This window comes from Rhamphochromis longiceps, linkage group LG2 (assembly GCF_057381845.1).
Source record: "Rhamphochromis longiceps isolate RC_006_pf linkage group LG2, R_longiceps_female_GT1.1, whole genome shotgun sequence".
NCBI classification, from domain to species: Eukaryota; Metazoa; Chordata; class Actinopteri; order Cichliformes; family Cichlidae; genus Rhamphochromis; species Rhamphochromis longiceps.
This window is the reverse complement of record NC_140558.1, coordinates 38,593,778-38,619,291: the sequence shown is the minus strand read 5'-3', so window position 1 is coordinate 38,619,291 and position 25,514 is coordinate 38,593,778. Positions and strand designations below refer to the sequence as shown.

General features: G+C 39.4%; 1 long non-coding RNA gene across 1 annotated transcript; it reads right to left on the bottom strand.

The window, feature by feature from the left end:
• Positions 1-1,647: 1,647 nt before the first annotated feature.
• Positions 1,648-25,076, bottom strand: LOC146677899 (uncharacterized). The gene is made up of 3 exons (XR_014907664.1): positions 24,994-25,076; positions 15,509-15,578; positions 1,648-2,071 (listed from the first exon to the last, which is right to left on the bottom strand). It is a non-coding gene; the product is annotated as an uncharacterized LOC146677899 (long non-coding RNA).
• Positions 25,077-25,514: the final 438 nt, after the last annotated feature.

Here is a 25,514-nt window from a genome sequence, read left to right as displayed (position 1 = left end):
GCAGGCCTTGAACAGCAAAGGAACACAGTTCAATCAGGTGCGACACCAATTGCTCAAAAAAGAAAGAATAAAGCAAATTGAAAAATTAGTTCCAAGTATTTTTAGTGAACATCGTGTGTATATTAGACTTTTTAAAATTTTCATTTTTTGTTTTTGCAGGTGTTCTCCTCATCCCGCTCTTATGTATATATGTGTTTATTTGTTGTTTGCGAGGCTGTGATTTAGGTCTGTCACACATACTGTAAGGACATCCTAAATATCCACGCTCACAGAGACTTTGAAGAGCCTATGAGGTCAGGTTTTAAATTATGGTCTGAACCCACACCAAGCTTTCTCCCTCCACTCCTGTAAATCCATTTTCCACACAATGCATTTCAAATCAAAGCGACGTCACCATAACATGCCTTAGGAAACATTAAGCCATAGTGCGTTACTTTCATGTATGATAGCACAGCCCCTGTATGCTTTGATGTGCTCGCGTTTTTTTTTTAATGCTTTATTAATAATAACACATTGGCTCCTTCTCACACCACCATCAGCTTCTGATGCACCTTTCTCTCCTCCTGAACAACATCCCTCACTCTTTCCATGCCTCAGCTGCGTCATCCCTCCCCAGCCCCTGAGCCGTGTCTCAGGATTGGCCCGTTTGTGTTTGGGAAGGAGATTAGAAGGAATGACATGGGCCTTGAGATGAAGAGAGTTACAAAGACCTATCAGAGGGCAGAGAGTACAGAGAGCAGAAACACCATTGGCTACTGAGGAAATCAGACATGTCTTCATTTCTCCCAGCCATCCTCGCTGAGTGTCATTTCCTCACCCGAGGAGGGAAGCATAGGGGGGTGGGTGAGGATCAGGATTTGAGTTTCTGTTTGTGAGTGTAAGTGTGCGTGGAAATGTGTGTTTGCTTGCGTGTTGTGTGCAGTAAACATAGAAATACAGAGGGATGAGCATGTAGATACTGATAGCACTCACCTCCTCCAAAGCTGGCCAAAATACAAAGCAGCCTGCGCATTCCTAGTGTTGTCCTAGCTGAACACTATGAATGGGATGCCTGATTCATAGACATGCAAGCTTATCTCCTAATAAACTGCTGCAGCTTTATCACTGGATGTTTTACATCTGTGTTTTAATGGCAAAAGTATCCCAAATCACACAACTGCTGTTGAGTATTTGCTGATATTTTCCTTCTGGCAAATTCAATATAATGCCTGCAGTTTACTGGATCACTTAGCAGTTTGTCACAATAACATGTGTACTCCTGCACACAAACACAAACACAAACACAAATTTAATTTTCTTCTTTTGTGATATTGTTGTGTTTGTATACCTCTTTGATCATGCTCCAATCTTCCTGTTATGTAGTATGATTGAATCTTGTGTATTTTATTTTCTGATTTTGATTGATCCTTTCTTCCCTACACCTTCTAGAGTACATTTTTTTCCCCAGCTCATTCATCTCTGTTTATATTCAGTGAAAAATAAATAAATATGTATTAACATGCTGAAATAACTCGTTGCTTTCAACATTTACTCTGTCATTTCCAAAAGCTTTCTGCTGATCTACATTTATTCCATTTATCAGGTGTGCACACGTGCCAATTGTGCAGCGTTTTACATACTGATTTGACAGAATTTCACAGTGGAAAATCTTCCTAAAACACACAGTTTTGATGATGATACGAGACGTTACTCAGTATGTTTCTGCTTGTTAGGATGCAGTTGCTTGACTCTGGCTGTCTTCACAGTGATATGACTGGGAGCAATGGGGCTGAGCCCCAGCCTAATCTCTCCGCCTCGACCATAATAGATCTGTGTGGTCTAAAGGCCCTCTGGGGGCACCTGGCTCCCCTCCCTGCCATCTCTGGCTGAATCGAGTGTTGAGGCCATCCCAGCGCAGAGACCAAGGGTCAGCTTCAAAGGCCTCCTGCCCCCTTCCTGCCACCTGGTGTTCCATTTCGGTCGAAGGGTGCATTTCCTTTCCAGTCCCTCCACCCTCTGTTGCCCTTCTCAGAACAGGTTAAGGACATCGAGCTGGTACAGCTCCTCCCTGTGATCTCCTTCAGCCTCCTCCCTAGCCGCCCACATGCGGAGACAGGGTGAGAGATCAGTCCCACCCAAACATCACAGAGACACCATCATTTGAAATATAAGTCTGCTTTTGATTTAATCGAAGCCCAACAATATATATGTCTATACATTGAAGTAATTTGGTAGTATATAGTGAAGGATCTGCTACATTTTTATGAACTTGAAGGTGTGTAAGGAACTTCAAATCTGTAATCCACAGTTTGATTGTGTAAAGTGCATCATTAAAAAGTCCTGAGTTTAGTCATAGAGAAAATAATTACTTCCACACAAAGAATGAATATTTATAGCATACCTTTTAATCATATTATAACACAATATGTGTACATTGTTCCAACAGTTTTTTCAAAGGCAAGAGCTTGTTTATAAAGGAGCATTAAATAAGTAAACTTTTTGGCGGTCACTTGAAACACATTTTATTATTAACTGAGCACCATATCATCTATGGTATGAATAACTCTCTCTCTTTCCCTGTTGGTCAAGTAAAAAATGGCAGGACTATAAAACACACATTTTTATCTTCGTCAGGGCTGCTGGACAATAAGCTCCAAGAATACATATTAATCAATTGAGATTTTGAATCTTTTTATAATGCTGGACCATTTTTTCCCTCCAATACATTAGCAGATCTCAGTATGTCCGCTACTCTTGTGAACAGGGATGAGAAGGAGAAAGAGGGAGAGGAAATAAAGGTCTGATGAGTTTGGCAAAGAGAAGATGGAGGCTGAGACAGATGGCATGAAGTCTGCAGCACTCTGGCGTGGCTCGCCTGGTGCTAAAATCCTCCTCTCTCACATTCCAACAAATCCTACCAGGAGGCTGGGGAGTCTGTCACACCACTCCAAGTATCCACACAGCTCGCTTCACCCTCCTCCCCCACCCACTGTTGCCCCCCTCGTGCAGCCGAGCCTCTGGCCACTCTGTATCACATTTCTACTATTTTATTCTCACGTACGTATAGATTCACATATTTGCATATTTGCGGTAGGTCATGTGGACCTTTACAGACCTGGTAAGATAAGCAGCTCCAGGGGTGCAGATAAGAAGAGAGGCCAAGTGCATAATGAAGAGATGCGGCCTTGCTGTCACTGCAGTATAAAAACCTTATTCTGTAAACACTGGTGCAAATCATAAGGGAAAGACTGTACCATCCATTTATATCAGAGGAGACTTAAGAAGCTTTTTGATTAGTTTCACCGCAGTCAGCATCAACCAGTGGTCTTGAAGAACAGCTGTGTTACCCAATCTCAGTCCGAACATGCTCCTCAGACCCTTATTTTAAGGCTTCCCTTGGGCCTTACAGTCCAAAATGGACAGTAGTTTGACTGATTACACATAGCACAAACTAACAACTGGATCACGGGCTCCACATGACATCTTCATCTCCAAATACAGTACTATTGGATTGCCTTTGAATTTCTGAAGCATGCTTTCTTTCACCATCTCAAAGTGGTTCATCTAACAAGAACAGTCTAATTTATTTTACACTATGCTCGCTCCCCATGTCTCTTCCTCGCTGTCTTTCTGCCTGCCTTCTGTTTGTTCTAATGAATGACTTCTGAAATGAGGTGCTGCTGTGAGGAGGTCACAGAGGGCTTCAAAATCACATTACTGTTAATGATAATAAAAAGAACAATCTGTGTTAAACCTCTTGGATGTTTTCTTTTCTCTCTCCATATGGAGAGAATGTTTCATCTGCTACTATTTTGAACATCGTCATGTTTGGAAGTCTCTGCAATTAAAATGCACACTAAATATTTTCATTTTCATTTTTGTTTTTTTTGGTGTTTTTATGCAAATGTTGTCTCTTTGCAGAAGAGTGTGTTCTGATAAAAAGGTATGCAGTGGTGCGCCATCTGGATTACAAAGTACATCACCAAGCACAAAAACATAGTGCGGCATAAAAGGTTTACCAACAACACCTAAATTTCAAATGCGACTGTACCGTTTTATAAACAAATGCAATAAAAGTAAAGTAAAGGTGACTTTACCTCTTTGTGTGTACAGACGCTACACTGCAGATCTAACAACTACGACTGATTTGCATCTTATCATATGTATAGTTGTAATTTGTATAATAGCAGTCAAATAATAACAATAATAACAATTTGAACAGCTTCTGAATAAGTTTTAAGATAAAACTCACAACTTCAGGCAGATTCAAATAAGTTTTATCTTTCATGTAGGTTTTCAACACTAATGCATCATATGAGAATCTGACACCAACGTGTTTGCTGGGGTTGTTTACGTGGATGTCATCTTCACAAACAGATCACCATCACCACAGAGACAGAGTTTCTGGCTGTCCTTCCTACGTGGCAGGGCAGCATGGCGTCCCCAGGCTCATTGGCACTGCAGCTGTCACCCACAGGATGGAAAAGTGGCGGGGTCGATGACTGCACGGCGTGGCTTCTGGCAGCATCCCTCCCTTCCTGGCCCGGTGAAAGGGCAAGGATAGGGAGCCCAGTCTCTCAGTGCATTGATCGAGGGCCAGCCCTCCATTAGCCAACGTTAGAGCTAAAGGTCAGCTAAGGCCAACGGATGGGTCCTGCATCCGCATCCTATGGAGTGACTCATTCTCACATCCAGGGATTGAGTCCTTGTCACTTTGGTCTGCATTACCCCCTACTTCTGGTGGCCACATGAGGATGCCCATTCCTCTCAGAATAGCCCCCTCCCCGATGAGCGGATGCACCCTACTCAGTGACATTTTTTTTTGGGTTTGGTGTCAACCACATTCTCCATTATTTTTGCTTTTACAGATATTACTATCTCCTGCCAAATTAAAACAGCCTTCCATCTCATTTTCTCCAGCAGAAATTGCTTATTAAATGAGCAGGGCCTGATTTGCACTGATGATCACAGAGCAACACAATTGCATCAAATTGCTCACCCAGAGATGGTGCACCACATCGTGCTGATCACTGAGTGGCAACTACTGCCTGGTGTGGTTTACATTAATGCCGCCAGGCTGTGAAAGGGGATAATTGTGGTGCTAAATGCTGTAGAGGCTGACAGGATCCATTTCTTGACTTGTCAAGGGCAACAGCAAAAGAGTGGGTCATGCCGGGGTCTATCCACACAGAGGAAGATGAACTTGTTCGCACAAACATGCATGCACACACGTGGGCACATGGACACACACATAGCCAGACAAAATCAGCCGCACTCCACATAGAGATGATTGTCTCTTTCTCCTGTCAGGTTGGGCTTTTTTCCTAGCCATAGAGACCTCATCCTGGGAAATTGAGCAATTTCTGATTGAAAATAGTGCCGGTAATTAGAGCACTCACTATTTGTAACCACTTGGCAATACATTAGTATGCAAAGCTGGCAGCCAGCTTATCTTGGGGAAAACGTTTGTTTCCTTAATTGCCCTCTTAGGACAAAAGTGAACGGGGTGGGTGGGGAGGGAAGAGAGTAAAATGTTAACGTGCTGCAAGCTCAGAATAAGAATGGAGCCTGTGTGTTGAGGGGATGTGACTCCCTGAACACAGGGGTTAAACTCCACTAATAGGCTGCATACAGCACACATGGGTGCACACACACAGATACAGAGTAGTGGAGCATGCATACACTCACATATGGGCACACACTGACACTGGCACACAGGCACATGGAGGCACAGACAACAAGACAACTATGATGAGCCCATACATTCCAGAACACACACAATTAGGCACAATTAGCTCCACAGACATACTGTATTGTGTAAAATTAGACACGTGAATACAAGTGTTCAGCACGCCAGTGAATTAAATGGGTCTGTCTTTAAATCCATTAAGATGTGAAACACAGAATGGCTTTAGTTCCCTCATTTAGTTTGATAACTCTTTCTCAAACACTCACTTCTCAGTCTGGAACACTCATCTTTATCAGGAGACCTGATATAAAATTGTGCTCATACTTGTCATCTAAAAAGTGTCAAGGTTTGACTGCAATCTATGTGATATATTACAGTTAAACATATGGAATTTCTTAATAGTTAAGTCCTATAATGCCTCAGTTATTATTCGCACCGCACTTCTTTAAGGACTCTTTTACATTGGAAGCAGAGGTGAGTCTAACATGTGAAATTCTCCATTATTTTTCTTGCCATTTTAGGCACAGTAAGCTGGACCCTAATATCTATATATTTGCACACAGAAAAAAAGTTTCGTTTTTAATTAGAAAATGTGATGCAAATTAATTCTTTCTTTGCTTAGTGACTCCAGAGGCATTTTACTTTGAAGTAGTTGCTGAATTACTGTGATTTCCCCTGATTGTTGGACAAGAGTATCTATAACTTAGAGGACCAGACACATTCTACATTTTCTAAAAACACAGACCAAATAAAACTTTGTACCTCATGGAAAAACAAGGTAGAATTATTAAATAACCCTTTGCTCATAGATTAAATTGGTTTCCATGATACATGCGACAACTGTATGACTGAAGGCCTACGTTTAACTAATAAATATCCAGGCATAGATATTGATATCCAGAAAACGTGATTTTAAAAGTAATGGATCTTGTTCCTACATATAAACAGGCTAACCTCAATCATAAAACTTTATTCCTTCTGATACACTAATGGCGCAGTCAGACCTCAGATGTGGTTTGTATATGTGTATCCTGAAGACTATTAGCCCTTAACTCAGTTCAAATCTTGTAAGCTGGCGCTTGATATTTTTTGGGCCCTTTAAAAAACACATGAATGAAGTAAATGAAATATAAGAAACTGCGATGACCCGCTGTACTGTTCTCCTCTTTGAAGAGGTTATCAGCACATGTTGAAACTCATCTTTCCAAGTCTAATCCGCTTACTCACAAGCAAGCACAAAGACGCAAAATCATTTCATATTAAGCACAATCAAAGTCAGTCAGCGCGGGCTTCTAAATTGCAATAGAAAACGTACTTTTTTCAAACAGCTACATTTGAGTGATGAAAAATCAAAACCACTGCAAGCGCCAATAATGGAAAATGTTTTTTTTTTTTTTTTATGACAAATAGACTGTGGGTCGAATATCAGTAGCTTACTCCGTAATACCCTCTGCTGTAAAAAAAAAAGAAAGAAAGAAAAGAAAAAGAAAAAAAAGAAAAGAGACGATTTTCTATAAATTAAAATACAACAAACATAGCTTTGGTTAAGTTTAGATTTCATTTACATTAACTTTTTTTTCGTCGGTTTTATCGGTCCTCAGCCAAACTAAAAAGCACAGTAATGCATAAAATTAAATATTTAAGAAGCTGAGTGTCAAAATTAGTACTCTGAAAGCACTTTTTTTGTCCTCGTTTTAAAGTTTTTAATCTATTCTCCAACAGCACGGCTTTAATGACTTTCACCAAATACCAGCACAAAAAAACAACAAACTCAAATGATGGGAGTAGAGTAGTTTGCGAAAACAATCATTATTAATTTCAAAATCAACAGAAGCCTTGAAGCTACAGGTGGATGAATACTGATGAAAACGTCACGCAGAGAGGGGGCCTATACGGGCCTTCTGATGTACTCTTATTACAAAATCCGCATTAAAACTGTTTTCCAATTAGTTTTTCTTTGGCCACTAAAATCATGAATCGTAAAGAGGCCATGGCGTTGCATATCGGCCAGTTTGACTTTTATCGGTATCCCATTAAATTTCCCTCTTTTGTCTCCGACATCTGTTGCATTTCATATTTTTAGTGAGGACACATGAAACGAGGTGGACTAAGCAAAAGTTTATGGGAGCAGAACAGATCGGAAAAAAACAAACTATGTTTCTATTCAAACGGCAAAGATTACGAAAAAATAAAAGCACGGACTCTAAAATATCATCTAAGTCACATCTGTTGGATCGCACCTGACAGACGTGAGGGACGAAACCCGCTCGCAACGATTTTGAAAATATTTGGAAGAAATCGTGGTAGGACAGCTGATATGAAGACAAATTGGTTCTGGGGGATGTATAAATTGGGCGGCGTTAATAAACCAGTCCTTAAATTGTTTGTCTTAATTGTTCAAAAACTGGAAATATGAAGAAATACGTGCAAATGTTTATTTACACCTCAAAATCACGTGCACGCGCGGCGGGTGGTCGATGAGACTGTATGGGTGGGTGTTCCACATGCTCCAATTTCATGTCACCAATAATATCAGTCAATCAAAACTAATAATTATAGATTCGATAGGTCTAATTAAAGGTATTTATCTCTGCCTGTGTTCACTGGGTTATTACTCGAATTCGGGGCTTCGTTTGACGAGTTTAAGACACCAACAGGATGTTTTCCATTCGTCTTTGCAGGCTAAACTATAATGGAGGCTCCGACTGAATTCAATGTTTTTGCATTTTGCCAAACAAAACCTGAACCAACACAATAATGAATGCCGTGTTGCTTCAAAAGGAATCCCCCATTTAGACCATCTCCTAAGAATGTAAGGCTTCCTTAAAGTTGTGAGGGCCAAAATGGCTTTTGGAGAGCTGAATCAGTGTCCGTGTGTACACACCATGTCCAACAAAAGCAGGGGCTAATCCACCTAATTCACACAATGCACAGGGCCCTGTTTACATGGGATATACTCACACAGGGGCCCTCTGTCTCGTCTTCTCTGTAGAACAGACCGAACAAGGTATCCTACAGATGTTTTCGTCTCTCTCATGTGATGAAAGGCAATATGAAAGATCACCGACAGAATCTGCGTCAAATCCAAATCAGAGAATGTGACGCTAAGCGGAGAGCATAAATATGACTCCGTCCCCATCTTTCATCTTATTTTTTAGTCTGTCTGCATTCCTTTCATACTTTCATAGGAACCATTCCACTTTATTTAAGCATTTATTTTGCAGTGAAGGAAAATATTACTCAACAAAATGTGTAAAGTTATCATATCAAAGAGCTAAATGTATTTATATTTGAACATGAAGGCCTTTTGTTTGTATATTTGGTCATAACTGGTCAGTGAAATAAATCATAAAAACAGACAACACCTAATTGTATTCAGGCCTTTTTTCTTTCTTTCATTCATTTTTTAACTAAAGCAAATGAGCTGGCGCAGTTCTCCATACAGCACCTAAACACATCACACAGATGAATAAAAGCTTTAATCTGAAGAAGCTTGCACCTAGGGACTCCACTAATTACATTTGAGCGCAACAAACTTAAGTCAACATGTTATGAGTCAAAAAAGAATAAATTACAAAAAACATCACATTCCGTCTATTTTGTAGCAGGACGGTAAACGTACAAATAATTCAACTTTAGCTTACAGCAACAACCTCAGTTTAATGTATTGTAATATTAAAATTATGATTTCAAATTCGGCCTTTAAGTTTAAAAATGTCTTTTACAGGATATAACAAATATTAAAGTTTAACATCTATATTTTCCTTTGCGATTTTCTTACACGCATACACTGAAACTACACCAGGTTTCCCACAATTATAATTTTCTATCCAATATGAATATTTCCTTTTATACTCAGTGAAATTTCCAAATGATATCTCGCCTCTATATCTATTTAACCTCATAATGTTAAAAAATGTTTTAAACAAAATAATATTAATAATAATAATAATAATAATAATAATAATAATAATAATAATAATAATAATAATAATAATAATAATAATAATAATAATAAAATAGCGTTTCCGTTTTAAGGAGTCTTCGACAGACTATGCTCCCAGTCCAGACTGAAAAATGATGTTATAATAATGTTCCAGAACATAAAGGGTTAACACAATATGCTACCTAACGAACAGGACTAACACCGAATGGCACGTTGTTTTATTTTACACTATTAACTATTTATTATATAATGAAGAGATTTGGCAACCGACACGGGTTTTTTAATTACTTTCATTAACGTCCCAGATTTCCTCTTTATTCGACTTAGAGCCATTCACGTCGTTCCCGTCTGTAGGTGTGTTTCACTGTTTCCATAACTGCATTTTTTCCAGAAGGGGTAGGTAATTACTTTGGCACAGCCAGGTAAATTCCGGCGCTAAATTGAAATATTCTGCTTTAATCCTCACTAAATCCCCATTCTCAGGACACGGTGATGTGAGCAGCAGAGGAGTCATGTGGTGCTCCGGTAGCTTCTTCAGGTGAGCGTCGCGTCGCAGGGGGGCGGAGGATCTTCTCTCGACGCCATAAGCATAAAACAAGATTACTAGATCTTTATCGTCGTTTCAGCGTTTCTACCCCCCCTCGCAGAGCTGCTACTTCACAGTCTCAGGTTCAGACGGGGGAACGTTGCATAATGTGCAGGAAATGAATTGTAAGTTGTTTGGGAGAGGGGTATTTTAAACTTAAATTAATAAGTCATAAATAAACTTCCCTGCGTGTTTTCCAGGGTGTTTATAAGCAGGTGAGCTTGTTTATGTAAATTAATCTGGAGATGCATTACAAAAACAGGGCTTGATAGCTTTGCTTTTCTTGCCATTTGAAGCAGGAGAAGCTCTTCACGATCACTAGACATTAAAAATAACATTTTTGTCGTCTTATAAACAAAACGGGGAAAAAAACATCTACGACTGAGCCAGACTATATTTCAGGTTTTTAGGTATAGTGTCTCTCGCAGGAGTAAATACTGGCAGAAGTTTGTACCTTCTGCTTGTCATGGTGCTGCCTGAATTTACCTTCCCCATATCTTTAATTTGTAGTCACCAGGAATAAAAGGCTGAATCTCAGCTCTGGCAGCTCCCACGTCAGTCTTTGCAGGAGTGGGTGACAGAGAACAGCAGAGGCAGATAGCATGCTAAAATCGCATCACTAGAGACCCCACATCAAAGTAGACCAAACCTCATATTGAGTGAACTTTTAAGCCAGAAAGACTGTGTGACATCAGAGCACCTAAAATGTGACTGTCATGTTTTTCAAACTTCGCTGAACACAAGCTCAAAGACTTGAGAAGTATTCAATGGCAAGCGCCGTTCAAACGCTCACACTAAGATTAGCAGTCTTTGTCTTACAGGAACCTCAAAGACCAATTAGATTGAGAGATGTGTGTGACGAATTTGTCAAAAATAAGATGATAGATACCACTTTGACAGTGAGAAAACATGGCTGGGGATTTCAGTCAAGCTCATTCATTGACAAGACACTGTCAGACAGTATGTCAACTTCAGGAGACCTGCCAGTTGAGAAAGATACAGCTTGGAATTGAGACTGATCAATTCCCAAACTGCCAACAAGACGTGGCTATGATAGCTGCACTTTATTTTGTGAAGTAAAAAAGTAAGGATTGCTTGGATATATTGTCAAGTTTTTATGCATCTTAAGCCTTCACCATCCCAAGATACAGAAGACAGAAAAAAAGCCTAGTGCATAATATTTATCTGCAGTTTCAAAACTTTAACACCAGAGTTTTAACCTTTCCGTATTTCTTTTTGGACACACGGAAGTGGCATATAGTGTACGTGGTTTTGTTGTTTAATGTACACCAATTCAACATGTCTGGTAGCTGAGCTTGTCTTTGGCCACTATTTCTGAAGTGAAATCCAATACTCAAAGCATTTTCCTCTTCAAAGTAGTCTCCTGTTGTGCTTTGTGACCACAATAGTGTCAATCTCATACTTTCAAAGCCTCATCTTTGTGTCAGCTTTGAGTAGCTGTCTATACATGCCTCCGAATAGACTTGAGGCTTTGATGGCTGGTTTGAAAACAGTTTGCAACAAATTCTAAATTGGAAAAAATAAATAAATCATTGATTTGGCTGTGCATTTAATTTGATCCATAAGCACAAACTATATTTCTACCTCAACTTTGTAATAAATGTTAGTAAGCTTAGATATAGCCAGCCGCAGAAAGAAACATCCAAGTCAGCTGTAAATTGCAATCCAGCACTAGAACTCCAGCAGTAGTATGTGGTGATGATTAAAAAATCTATCAGCACAAGACAGGAAGAAAAAAATCAGTTTCAAAATGGACATTACCCCTTTTAGACCATTGTGTTTATAATAAATGTACCAATACTTTATTAATCCAAGAGGAAATTATGTGAGAATTTCCATTCATTTTATCACATAAGATGAATGTTAGTCAATAGTTCCAGCCCTAGCGTTACATTTGTACAAGCACAAATGATCTTGTTTTTACTGGTTTAGTAGTTAACAATGTAAGGTTGGTGGGCATGAAAACTTATCCCAAACAATTGCCGTTTGAAAGGCTGCATTTAAAGGCATGCTAAGTGATTGGGATGATCAAATGACAATCAGAAGAAAAGAGAGGCAATCTCAATAAACTTTGTCATTCATCCATTCAAGGTTCAATCATATCACAGGCGTTTTGCATAACTATGAGACACTGGTTCTAATCCTCAAAGGGTTTTGGGGCTACTTGGCTTTGCACTGTAGTCATTCAAGGTCGCAACCCGGTAGGAAATATGGGCTGCCATAGCAACACAAAGATGGCCTCTAAAGGCTTAGCATAATTCTTCCCTAATAGAAAAATAACAGCGGCAAATCCCATCCTTAGTGAACTACCTCATTTGACAGAGGCAGACTCCCACCTGTGAAGCACATAGTCACCACACCAATGCTCTAAGACTACGATAAGATGAAAAAAAGCCCATCTCTGGATGGGGAAGGGTGCCCTAAGCTCAAGCTAAATTCTTTCTCTTCTCTGAAGCTGAAAACGGCCCACAGTGTGTCTTTGGCTAGCTTTAGGTTTTTGAAGCTGGACAATACAAGCTGCCAAATGAATCGTGCTCTCTATATAGTAGCCTACATAACTTTGAAGTGCTTAAGCCAGACTCTGAGAAAAACTTCTGGCATCAGAAGATGGCTTATATGTGCTCAAATCTGGGAACTGTTCTTTACCTTTGCTCTTGAAAATATTTAAACTCAGTCAGACCTGTTGAACGAGTGATCATGTCTATGATAAATCAGACCAGTTTTACTCTTCACAAGGTGTTCTAGTGGGAGTTTTATGACACTGGGACGTTTTAAACCTTCCTAGTAACTGTCCCCACGCCTCTGATTGTGATCACAAAATATGTGATCCCCCTCCTTTGTCGTCCCCCCCCCCCCTCCGGTTTGTTGCCAGGTACTACGAGATGGATTCTTGTCACTGTGTGAGTTGCATCAGGATGATGAGCACTGGGGAGAGAATAAATTACCGCCACACTTTAGAGTGGGAGGCATGTAAGTATCAGCAGCTACAACAGAGCATCACTCTCTGCTTATGGAATCGCTAATGAGGTGAGGTATCCAGCAATGTTGCAGCCATTGTGATTGAGCTAAAATCAAAGGCTTTATGAAATCATTACTGTCAAAGCTAGCTATGAAAATCAATGATTGCCCAACATGGTTTCCTGTAAGAAGTATATGGTGCTGTTTTGTCGTATGCAAAAGGGAGAGGGAGAGATTATAGCAGGAGATGTGATGCTATCTCTACTGTGTGTCTGAGTCAGCCATTTTTAGTTCAACTGGATTTCTGTTTATTCGCTATGTGCAACAGCTAGAGGCTCATTGTCTGGCTCATGCATTGCATCTTCTCTGTCAGTGTGCTTCTATAGATGCTTGCCTTATTCAGCTGGGTTTAAAAGAGTTTTTTTCCCCCAGCCCATCTGGATGAGTCTCGCTACCTCACACTGGACTGTGTAATCACATCATTGTCAGTGATGTTTCTGTTCAATAGTGTGCAGCCAAGATGACAGAGCAGAAAAGAGAGGAAGATTATCATTTTATCAAAATATCCTTAGAGCTCAGCAAAAAGCTACATGGTTTGGGCCTTACTAGAACACCAATATTGAAATAATTAAATCATAAATGATTCTCCAGCCTAATATCTTCATTTCACTGAGGTAGATTTGCTCTATCTTAACATCTGGTACTTGTGGTTCCAACAGTCACGAGGGTACTCTAAAGGGACTTTTTTATCATGCAAATTAGAGTTCAACAGCTTTCTTGTCTTATCAATTCATCTTTTTGCTGTCAGGCAAATATGCAAAATTCATGTATTAATATTCTATTTCTCCCATTATTTTAAGGCATTCACTGTGACACAGTATTGTATTTAAAACAATATACTTTTCTTTGCTGTTCTTATCTTTATTTAAACTCCTTTGGCTTGCCTAGATTATGGAGCGATTGATAGTGGTGTCTTCACATTAAATGGACAGTGACATTCGTAATGGCCATTTGCCGGACGGAATTTCATTCCTGTGCCTCAAGTGCTTGGATGGATAGCAGAATAGACTAATTAAATCAACGCTCCACGAATGTCCAACGAGAGCCCAGATTCTCCTCCCTGAAGGGGAATCCCACTGAATACCGGCCTGTAAGCCTCCTGTTTCAGAGTCTTACACTGAGCACCGTTCTACATCAAAGCTTTCTCAGCACCATGTCTCAAAGATTCACATCTCCAGGAAAGAATGGCTTCTGCTGAGATATGGACACCTCTGGTCTCATTTAATGTGCAAGGTCCCCTCCCCCTCTCCAGGCCTGAATCCGAGGATAGAGTGGCTATCTGACGAGATCACACAGAGAGGTGCGGGAACTTAAAGGCAAAGAGTTACTGAGCATCCTACCAGGACTCTCAAAAGGGTTCTATTAAAGCATGTTCAATATGCCGGTCAGGGCTTTCAAAGTGCTGCACACCCTCTAGCCCCGGCAAACTCAAAGGGCATCAGTGCACATTCAGTAAGAGGAATCTGGCCCCCATTAATTTAATGAGTCCAGGGTATTAGTATGCCATAGCCAGCTATGAAGTCTCCTTTTTTCATCTCTAGTGGAGTTTTAAGGAAAGATCCCCCAACTTGGGAGTGACAAAGAAGAGCAGGGAACAAGGTGCAATCATCTAATCTGAGATAAATTTTTAGCTGTCAGTCCTCAGAGGGCAATTTCCAGTGGTTAAGATGTCTTGTGCAAGCTGGAAATCCACATAAAGAATGCAGAGTGGCACTTTTACTGTCACCAGGAGAACTTCGCTATCTCTTTGTCATGATTGCATCCTCGGAAACCAGACACGAAACTTGTAAAAAATAATGGGCAGGAATTGGCACTTGGAGACGTATTTGCATAACATATTTGGAAACATGCTGTGGTCATTACAGCAGCGCGAGCACTTCTTTTTCTTTTTTACTACTCTTGTCTACTGTCACTTCACGGTTAATTAGACTTAAAGGAGAACACACATCCCAGCAACTATACAACATCTGACACGTAACTGACAGTCACCTGTAAGAGATTACAGAGACAGTGGAGTTTGCCAGGGCCTGTCAACCAGGAAGTAGCAGCTGCTGGAGCTAATTAAAGGCATAGTAACATGGTAACACATCCCAGCTAAGGGACACATCAAACACTCCTCTTCATGCAAGTGTGGAGTCTCATCTCTGGGATGTTGAGGCCTTCTGTGACCTGTGCTGGGAACCTGCTGGGCCCAAGGCTTGACCTGAGAGCTGCGGGGTGAACCAGAGTGGGTCAGGATCACTGTGGGGTGCACCTGGACCAGACTTACCTGTGTCTGTGTATCTGCATACCAAAACGTGGCCATGTGGCTGTGTTGGCGCGAGTACATGGACTCTGACCTGAACAACAAAGAAAAGGAGAGAGCTTGGGTGAGAGGTCACAGAGGCAGAGGAGGATTAGGAAAAACACACATAAGACACACTGACTACATATGATCAGACAGTCACATATGGCTAAAAAGAGGTAGAACCAGACACCTCAGATGTGGTGATGAAATCCAAACCTATTGTAAACAAGTCCTTTTACAATGGATTGTGCTAAATTATGCATAAATACTGCATAAACATCGACTTAAAGTCAACATCGCTGTGTACATTTAGTTATGTCCAGATTTAAAAGAAAATACATTTGCCCTGTAGCAAATTGAGAAGCCGTTTCAGATTTCTGTCTTTCAAAATAACACTGAGCTCAGTCATAATGAGCACTCGCGCTGAACAATAGTACCTGAAGCCCACTGAGGAAAGGTTGTTCCAGCCAATATTTATAGACATTTGATAAAAGGAAAAAGATAAAAGAACACATAGTTGACTCTCTCTCCGGTCCGTCTGTTCTTTTCTCTCTGAATCTGTACGTCAGTTTTAGAGCCTGTGTGTAACTAACCAGAGAAATCGATCCAAACAAATCTCTCATGAAACTTTTTCTCAGATGCAGTTACACTGATAACATGCTTAATATAACTGTGGAAATATTTGCCTATTACTTAGTGCGCAACTTAATTAATTCCGATCTGAATGTTTATGCATAAATAAGAAATGCATTTAGATTTTCATCAATTTCTGAACCAAATGTTTTCCTGTTTGCTTACATCAAAGTCACCCTGACAATACGTTACTGCATGACAGGTCTGATGAACAAATCACACAGGTTATAGCTCCTGGTGATTCAATATTGACTCTAAAAGGAGCATAACAGAAGGATGTAGACGTCACTTGTGTGGAGTGATTTGGCCCTGTTGGGTGAAAGGCTGTGAATGCTGTGATATAGCTCTCAAGCCGGTCTTGCTGCCACATGTAGGAAGACATCTGCAGTACGTCACCATGGCACTTCTCTCTGGGGAGCCATGCTGCAGCACATGGGCCACCTGAAGCAGGTCTATGTCTCCACCTGCCACATAGAGCGCTGACATGTGCTCATGCAGGGATGCATGTTGGTGGACCTGTCTACAGGCATGTAACTGTCAGCGCCGACAGACACCAATTTGCCACCATCTTGGGAAGGTGAACATGGCACATGTGATGCATGCAGAGAGCAAGTTCAAGAGAGGACTGTAAAATAGAGATTTTTTGACATTTTATTTATTTATTTATTTTTACTAATACTCCACAACAGCAGTGAAAAAACTCAGTCTAGCCTGTGCCGGGTATTTTCTGTGCCTGCCAAGTAGCAGACCTAAACAAAATGAGAAAGCCCTTGACTCAATTTTGGCGGCCTAATATTATTCTGCCACCCTAGGAAGCCAGGGTTCTCTTGTTGTGTAAAATAGAGGGAAGGCAACTTTCCCCCTCACATCTTTATGGCTTCATGCTCGGAGTTACTGGCTGTGAGGGCCTGAGTGCTGTGTGCTTTTAAGCAGTTGTCGTGTGGTCTCAATCTCTTTACACTTTTCTCTGCCAGTCTCCTCTCTACCAGGCCTCCCCAAACTGTGTAATCAGCAGATGTCTTTACAGAACAGCCGTTTGCCACGTGCACACCGTGCATTCTTTTCCAGTTTCATTTTGGAAATATATAATTTCTTCATTTAGATTATTATTATTCTTTCAAGCCCAGGAGCCATGTTGATTTGGTTCTTAATGTGGCCAGAGGCTGAAAATACCGCTTCACTCAGCAGTTCAGATTCAAATCAGAATCAGAATCAGAATACTTTATTGATCCCTGGGGGAAATGCTTCAATGATATATCTTAAGTCTACTTACGTTAGTCCATTCTATTATACTGCAGACCTGCTGAGTTAAACAAACCTGCACAGACTAATTCATCAGAACCCTTTGGCCTTCATCAAGACAAAGTCAAACTACTTGACACCAGAAAAGAGACCAAGAACTCTGTTCTCACGCTAACATTTCAGGGACAAATTTCTCAAATTTCTTAAAAAAAAAAAAGCATCATAAACAGCGAACTCTGTCACATTTTTTAGAATAAACACCGGAAGCTATATATTTTTGAAAATGACTAATACACGCTTCACGTATCTTATATTAGTCTTCGTTGCATCACACTGCCTCAAAACTATGAAAGACTTACAACAATCTGAAGTTTTATAATGAAGAAATGTGTGGCATTGCCCTGAAATACATAAATGCTTATATTAAATTGACAGATCTAAGACGATATCGACTGGAATACCCGGTTGTAATGCTTACTTTCACCGACATGAAATAGACATCATGATCGCAGACAAACATGTTATGAAATATAAGTTGCAATATCATTACAGTAATTACGTCAGTAACTCAACTTGCGTATTTCCATGCCATATTACTATACTTCAGCCATGCATTTCAAATGGAAACATTTTGTGGCACGTGGCTGCTTACAGTGTAAGTATTTTACACGTCTCACCCAGAAGGATTAAGTTAAATTTAGCTCTGTATAACATTAAATGCTGCTTAAGTGTTACTAGTAATAATGAGCTGATAGGATAGTAGGTATAGCAATGCAAGCAAGCAAAATGTACACATGTATTCCTACTTTTTCTGCTATTACTATTAGTACTTTCACTTGAAAAATAAGTAATGCCCATATGAAAGTCAAGAACTGTTGATAAAACTAACTTTTTATGGATTAAAGCTAGCAGACGTCCACCCATTATGGGCATGTGGCAACAAGCATTTTCAGAGCACCACTTGGGCACCATCAGGGCACCACCATGCCAGTGTTTCTTGTCTGTCACCAACTTCAATATTGCTGCAGAAGGTGGCAGACTCGTGAAGGGCTGGGTATCCATGAATTGAGCTGTCAAAATTAGAAAAAGGCAAAGTGGGTCATGCACTGAGGCAACAACTAAGACCCTAGGGGGATGCCATAATATCCCTCGCTAAAAAGTGATTCATTACTGTAAGTTAGCACATCAACAAAATATTTTCAAATGTTTCCTCATTACCATCTAAAATAACCCAACAGTTACAGGGGCTAATTATTTCACATAATTGTGTCATATTAAGTCACATAATAGTGTTGATACTTCTGTCACTTACTTAATGCCTAACCTGACCTTCGATAGCGATTGTGTTAATGATAACTCCACGAATTCACTTTTTTCTATTAATTGCCGATTTTGCTTGTATAATGACATGAAGATAGGGAGGTGTATGAGTGTTGTGTGTGTGGGAGTGTGTGTCTCATAAGTGGTAATGTTAGACTTGTGCACTTGGCAAGCATTTTTTTCGCTCCATTTGGTGACAGATTGGGTTTAAATAACATTATATCTTCACAGTTGTGACTCACAAGCCTCAGTGTTACAAAGTCAGGGTGAGGTTTAGCACTTCAGATGAGGATGAAGGAGGATCGGGTCGCCTCACTTCGTCTTTTAGTTTGTCACTTTATGCTGGGCCTAATCTGGGACTTTATGAATAACCTTTTACTGTTTTACTGACACAATCAATCCACTTTTCCCCCAACTAAACCCATGGTTTTTTCTTCATAGCTAGCATTCCCAGTGGTAAAATGGGCAGAAACACGAACTAAGAACGACTGAAACTGCTTGTAAACCTCTGCTTGAGACATTTTACGAAAATGTTCTAAATTCGTTCAACAGATAAATGTAATCAAGTGGCCTATATTTCATTGGAAAAAAAGCATTTGGAAAAGTTGTGACATAAATTCAATAACACCAGTGTCCAGTAGTTTAAAGAAAAAGATGCAACTTTACATTGATTGTGACACGTTGCATGGCGGGGTGCTAAGCATTGCTGAATACTTCCTAGTCAACACAGCACTACATTTTTCGACATGACTTTGAATATTTAAGCAGAGGTCATAGCAGGGTGCATCTCCTCTTGCCTCTCTGAGCCCCAGGTAGAAGGGCATGAAGAGGGGTCTTAATATTGATGCTCCGGGCCCAGAGTGCTCCACAAACGTTAATGTTGCACTGACTCTCTGAACCAGTATACATTACTGTCGGCCCTGACCCCCTCATCAGCCATGTTTGTTTTTGGTGGTGTTATGATATCAAAGACTAACTGCTTTACAGCACCTCCTGGTGCTCCCCGGGAGAAAACTTCTCCTTTTGGAATGAAGAATTCACTCTACAGATTTAAAGGTAGTAACATCGCCTGTTTCGCCATGTGTGAATTTGATATTATTTTGGTCTTTCATAATTTAACAAAATGTTGTAAACTTGTAGTGACTTTATTGAAGGGAGTCGGTATCCATGTTATTATGAAGACTTTAAGCCAACACGTGCGGATTTGGGCTGATGGATTCTTTTTTGTGCTGTTTGTTCAAAGATTGACTTCAGACGCTCCACAGGTAACTTTCTGTTTTAACTTTTTTAACTTTCTTTTAAAGTGAATCCTGGCTGTGTGGCAGATGAAGCATAAACTGTGATGTCTTTTTCAAGAAGTGAGTGTGGTTTATTTGTTGTCTCTGAAAGACACACAGGAGTGTGGCCTCATGCTTTAGAGCTTTGTTTACGTGCTGCTTTGGCCCGCTTGTTCTGTCCTGAGCTGCCTGTCCCTCAAATCCAAGGCTTACTATGAGGTGGAGCACAGAGGAGGGATAAGGGCTGTCCCTGCTGCTACTAGGGAGTGCACGCCAGCAGTGCATAGAAACTAATAAAGATGCACACTGGCAGAACCCATTGACCAAGCAATGAGATGTCACCATAAACAAGCGGCAGGACGTTGGCAGTTAAACGGCTGGTTTCATAACACTAGATGAATTTTAATTTTTAATTAAAAGACATGCCTGTTATTTAAGATCTCAGAATATACATACTACTAATATGACTAATATCAGTTTGTTTGGAAGTGTTATTTTGCAATTTTTCCATTCACTTTTGACTAGACGTGGCTATTGCTGTTTTTAAATACTAGCTATATGTTAGTAAATCTCCTCAGTTCAAACTTGCACATCAGAGTCCTTAAAACGGGCATCAGCTCTGGCAGTAACATCTGCACAGGACACATCTCATGTATGTCATTTTTGCAAATACAAAATAACATCCTTGAATCAAAAGTGATGTCTGGCAGTGCTCAGACGACTCTTCAGATTTATCATGTAGTCATGAAACTTTTAAGACCATAATAATACATTTGTTATAGAGCCTTAGAAGGTGCAGAAAACTCAAGGCCCAACTCCCAATTCCCTGATCTCCAATTAAAAATGTTGATTAAATTTCTGATTATTAGTCTTAAATGATTTATTAACAGTTAATTATGTATTTGCCTTAACAAAACAAGAACGCCACAATATATCAGATTTCCTAAATTATATCTTTGGAAAAGAAAAAGCCTAAAGTCCAGAGAGCAGGAATAGCACTTGTGGGCCTAAAATATGAGTGCTTTAATTTGATTGTGTTAAATTGAAGCTTCTTTGAAGAACACCCACAACTCTCTTTAGCTATTTATTTCTCATCAGTGGTTTGACTCTGACATGTCTCTTTTGTACACCTGAATTATGGTAGGGCTAATTTAAAGTACATGATGCATTTAAAGAAATATTTGACCACAACCTTCAGGCGAATCAATTTAACCTGAAGAAATGAAAATGAGGCTGATGTGGCATGAGCAGGCCACCTACCTGAATGCATTCTGTTCAGAGATAATGATGGGGTGTTTACTTTATTTTTGTCGTTATTATTGTGATTATCATTTTTGTTTCACACGATACACAGCATACTCATATCACAAGATAATAAAGAAATACAAATAAAGATGCTCTTTTTAGAAAACCTATTAGCGGTACACTCTAACTGTTGATTAATCTAATTCCAAGACTGTGTTTTCTGTTGACGGAAATGTTCCTTTTGCTAAAGGAACAGTGATTTGAATTTTTCTGTCCCCGTGAAATTTTCAAATTCCTGGCATTTCACTAGTGCTGAAAAACACTAAAGTAATATCAATAAAAAGAAGAACTTCAAAAATTTGCACATTATACAGCATTGGTAAAATGTTGTTCAATGTTAATATTCAGTCGCGGATTTTCGCTGAGTGAAATTAAATTAGGACAAATAAATTTTATTTGAAATTACTGTTGCGATTTAAAGTTAAGGGTGGAGAGCATGCCTTTTTAAAAATAAAAAAAAATGTTTAATGAAAAAAATGAAATAAATCAAAATAATAATGCGCAAAAATGTATTCACAGAGACATTAAGAACAAAAACCCATCAAGAACTATTTTAAGGTTAATTGAAAAAACGTATTTTCGGTGTTTTGTTCTGATTTAAAAAAAAAAAAATGTGTAAAATCGACATAAAGCATAAGGAGGCAATGCACATTTTTGAAAAGGTAATTAAAACAAAAATAACTTTTTTCATTACATATATAAGAGCTTTGTTTTGTCCTTTCATACACATCCGAATACTCTCTGTAAAAAGAAAAAGCTTTAACAAACTCTATGAGTTTCATTGTAATTTCAGCAGATGGAGATATCAAAGTTCGCAAGAATTAATAAAAAAGTTTTCCTGCTAATGTCAGACAGAGAACAATCAGAAAGTAATTATGCATACATTTTGTTAGTTTAGCTGCTTGTTGAAAAAGCCATCTGTTTATAAGATTCTTTGTAATTCTTTTCCATTGTTTTTTTACATCTGCAAAACTTATTGTGCAGCATCAAAAGACAATGAAATTCATTAACTCTCCGTGTCTAATTGGCAAGATTCTCTTATTTCAAGTCTTTTTATTTCTTCAAGGGACATTGTCTTGAATGGGAGGCTCTCATCTCAATCAAATAATATGCAATGATAAACAAGAACTAGAGTTTTTGATCAAAAAGTGCAACTCAAATCAGATGCTTCTGCTGGACTGAAATGTGAAACTTCTCCCAGTTTGTAAAAGGAAAGACGCCATCTGTTTTTTTATGATTGTCTGTAAAGAGGACATTAAACTGTCAGTGGTGTTCCTTGTATTTTTGCAGACAGTGACGTATATCCCACAAATCATCAGTTCTTTACCAATCTTACTACATTGTATTTAAACCAGTAGGTCAATTGTAGTTAAAGTACAGACAATAACTATTTGCTTTTCATAGCAGTTCTTTTATTTAGGTTAGTGTAATGGCATTGTAAAATCAGTTAATTTAGATAACGCCTGATTAATTTGATAGATTACCATGATTTTAACAGATAAAATTCCCAGTTTAATTTTTCATTATAGTTTCAAAGACTTTGTTCTTTCTTTCTTTTATCTGTTTGTCTGTCTAAGAAACATTGAAAACGATGGCAAAAACTGTAAAACCCAATTTTTCTCCTCCACATTCTAAACTTGAAAAGCCGTGATCAGTGTGAAACTATAGTTGAGGAAAAACTTAGCAGTCTTATCCTTTAGATTTCAAGAAAACTATCTCTCCCATGATTCCTCAAAGTTTTAAATGCATAGGGAGAAAAAAAGGGGGGAAAAAACTGAAGGCTTTCATTCTGTCATACAATGAAGGCTTTCAACTGTTTATGCGCTCACTCAATCCAATATTCAAGTTTGTTAAAAAAGAATAGTTATTTTGTTTACTAAATTTTTGTCGACGTCTTATTAATTGTAAGTAATCCAACGCCAAGCAAACTAAACTGCACGTGTGTTGAGTCAGTGTGAAGCTGTGGTGTAACGAAACCTTTGGCAAAGTGATTCGCTTGTGTAATGCAATAATACTGTATATTTGAAATAAAAGGTATTACAGCGATATCTAGCTTATAAAACAAACTTGACAAATGTAGCATTTTACACTCCAGAGTCCTCGTAATGTCGCTATTTGCAGAAGTCAACCATCTAGTCGCTGATTTCATGTAGAAGCATAAGCATCAGCTCCATCTTCTTCCTCCCCAGTTAGCTTATCAGCAGCGGCCATTTTGTCTGATTTTGCATTGGTCTAAATGTGTATTGAAGGTCACGAGAAATTTCTGGCAATTTCTGCTAAGGAGATGGTAACACCAGCTTCTTGAAAAATTTTTACAGAACAGGTTCTCTTACTTTGAGCCATCAACTAAGATGGCGAGCAGAAAATGCGAATTATATCAGGCATGCACTGAGCATGTTCCAAGAAATAATGCTTTCATTTCCTGTTCACTGTTCATTATTAACCACATGGCTGTCAAATGTACATGCATACAAGACATTCATGTGCAGGCACATCAAATACTAGTGTGCGCGCACACCCACACCAACACACACACACGCATAAAATAAGATGAGCTGATCCCATTCTTAGAGACTGCGTCAACCACCCGCTGATTTCACTGCCACACCATGTAGACAACCAACCACAGGATGTATACACCCAGCTGTCCAGAGGTCACCTTGGCTTGTTTACTTGACTGGAGTGGATGCACAGTGGCAGAGTGGACCACCGCTATCCACAATGAACTGGTCTGCATTGGTGCATCATATCTTTATTCTCTTCCCCCTCCTGCCCCCCCCTCTTTCTTAAATAGATAACTATCATATCTGATATCATATCTCACAGTACAATAATATTGAATGGGTTGCATTGTTGTATTTTGTCATGTTTCTCAGGTCTTTGTCTGAATTTCTACGAACATTATTGCTAAGGATTGTCTTATTGCATTGGAGTCACACTGGGTTAAATATGTACACTTGGGTTTTAAGGGGTATTTATTATTTTCTTCTTTTTTTTGGGTTGTATGGAAGCCCCAAACGCAATTTCATTGTTCTTGACAATGACAATAAATAAATAAATACTAAATACTAAATACTAACAGCTCATCTAACAACATGTGTTCATGCTCTCACCTCTTTAAGGAACCTGCGTCATCTTCGGGGTAAGTAGCACAATCTGTACTTTACCCAAGTCCGCTGCACCAAGGAGTAAAAACTGTGATGGACAGACCTACTTTACGACTGCTCTTTCTTTATGTGTTTAACTCTTTGAAAGTCTGTCATTTACACTCACGTCATCAATTAGTTATTATTCTACCAATTACTATCTTCCTTTTTAACTTTGACAGAATATTTTACTTGAAATTAATACATTTTTAATCTAGTTTTTCAAAGTAGCAGTGGGCTACTGGGAGATTACTGTAAAACACTTTCCTCTAACACTTTTCTGAGCCTGAAGTAGTAGTGAGCATACTGTATATCATTGCAATGGAAAATTACACTGCACCATTATGACACAGGAGCAGCAGCCATGCAATTGCACAAAGATCAATAAATGCATTTTTACAACAGCAACAAAAAAAATCATGGTTAAGTGTAATCGGTCTGTGCGTTTCAGCGTTGGCCCATTGTCACTTCACAGGCCAAATTACCAAATCTTAGTGCTATGATACATTTGTAAATAGTACGTACTAAATACACAAACACTCACCTCTGCACTGCTTAAACACCCCACTTTGGAAACACTGGAGCTCCAAAATCTCCATGTTATTGGCACAGAGGGGTAAAACGACTGTGCGGGAGTGAGGCCCGGAGACTGGGCTTTCTGTGTTTCCAGAGAGCTGCCCTGACCACCCTGGTAAATATAGGAGAGCAAATCCTTTTCAGGTTGAGAGTATGACACGGGACTACCACATAAATCAGTGTAGGCCCAGCCCGGCACAGGCTGGGAACGCCATGGGAGTGGTAGGCGGCTCTACGGTGAGGTTTTTGGGGAAGGATTATGGATTGAGACGTACAGCTGGGAGGCTAAAGTTACACTTTTCATTACCACTTCGAGGGGGTCTTGGCTGCCTGGAAGCCAGTCAGATTTGTGAAGACCTCTTTCTCCCCCTGGAATGGTTGTAATTCTGCAGGCACATTCTTCACCTGAGGATAATTGTTTTTGATATGGCAAGAACAATTTGGCCAAATGCGATGGGAAGTGCTGTTTTTCTTTTCTTTTTTCCTTTT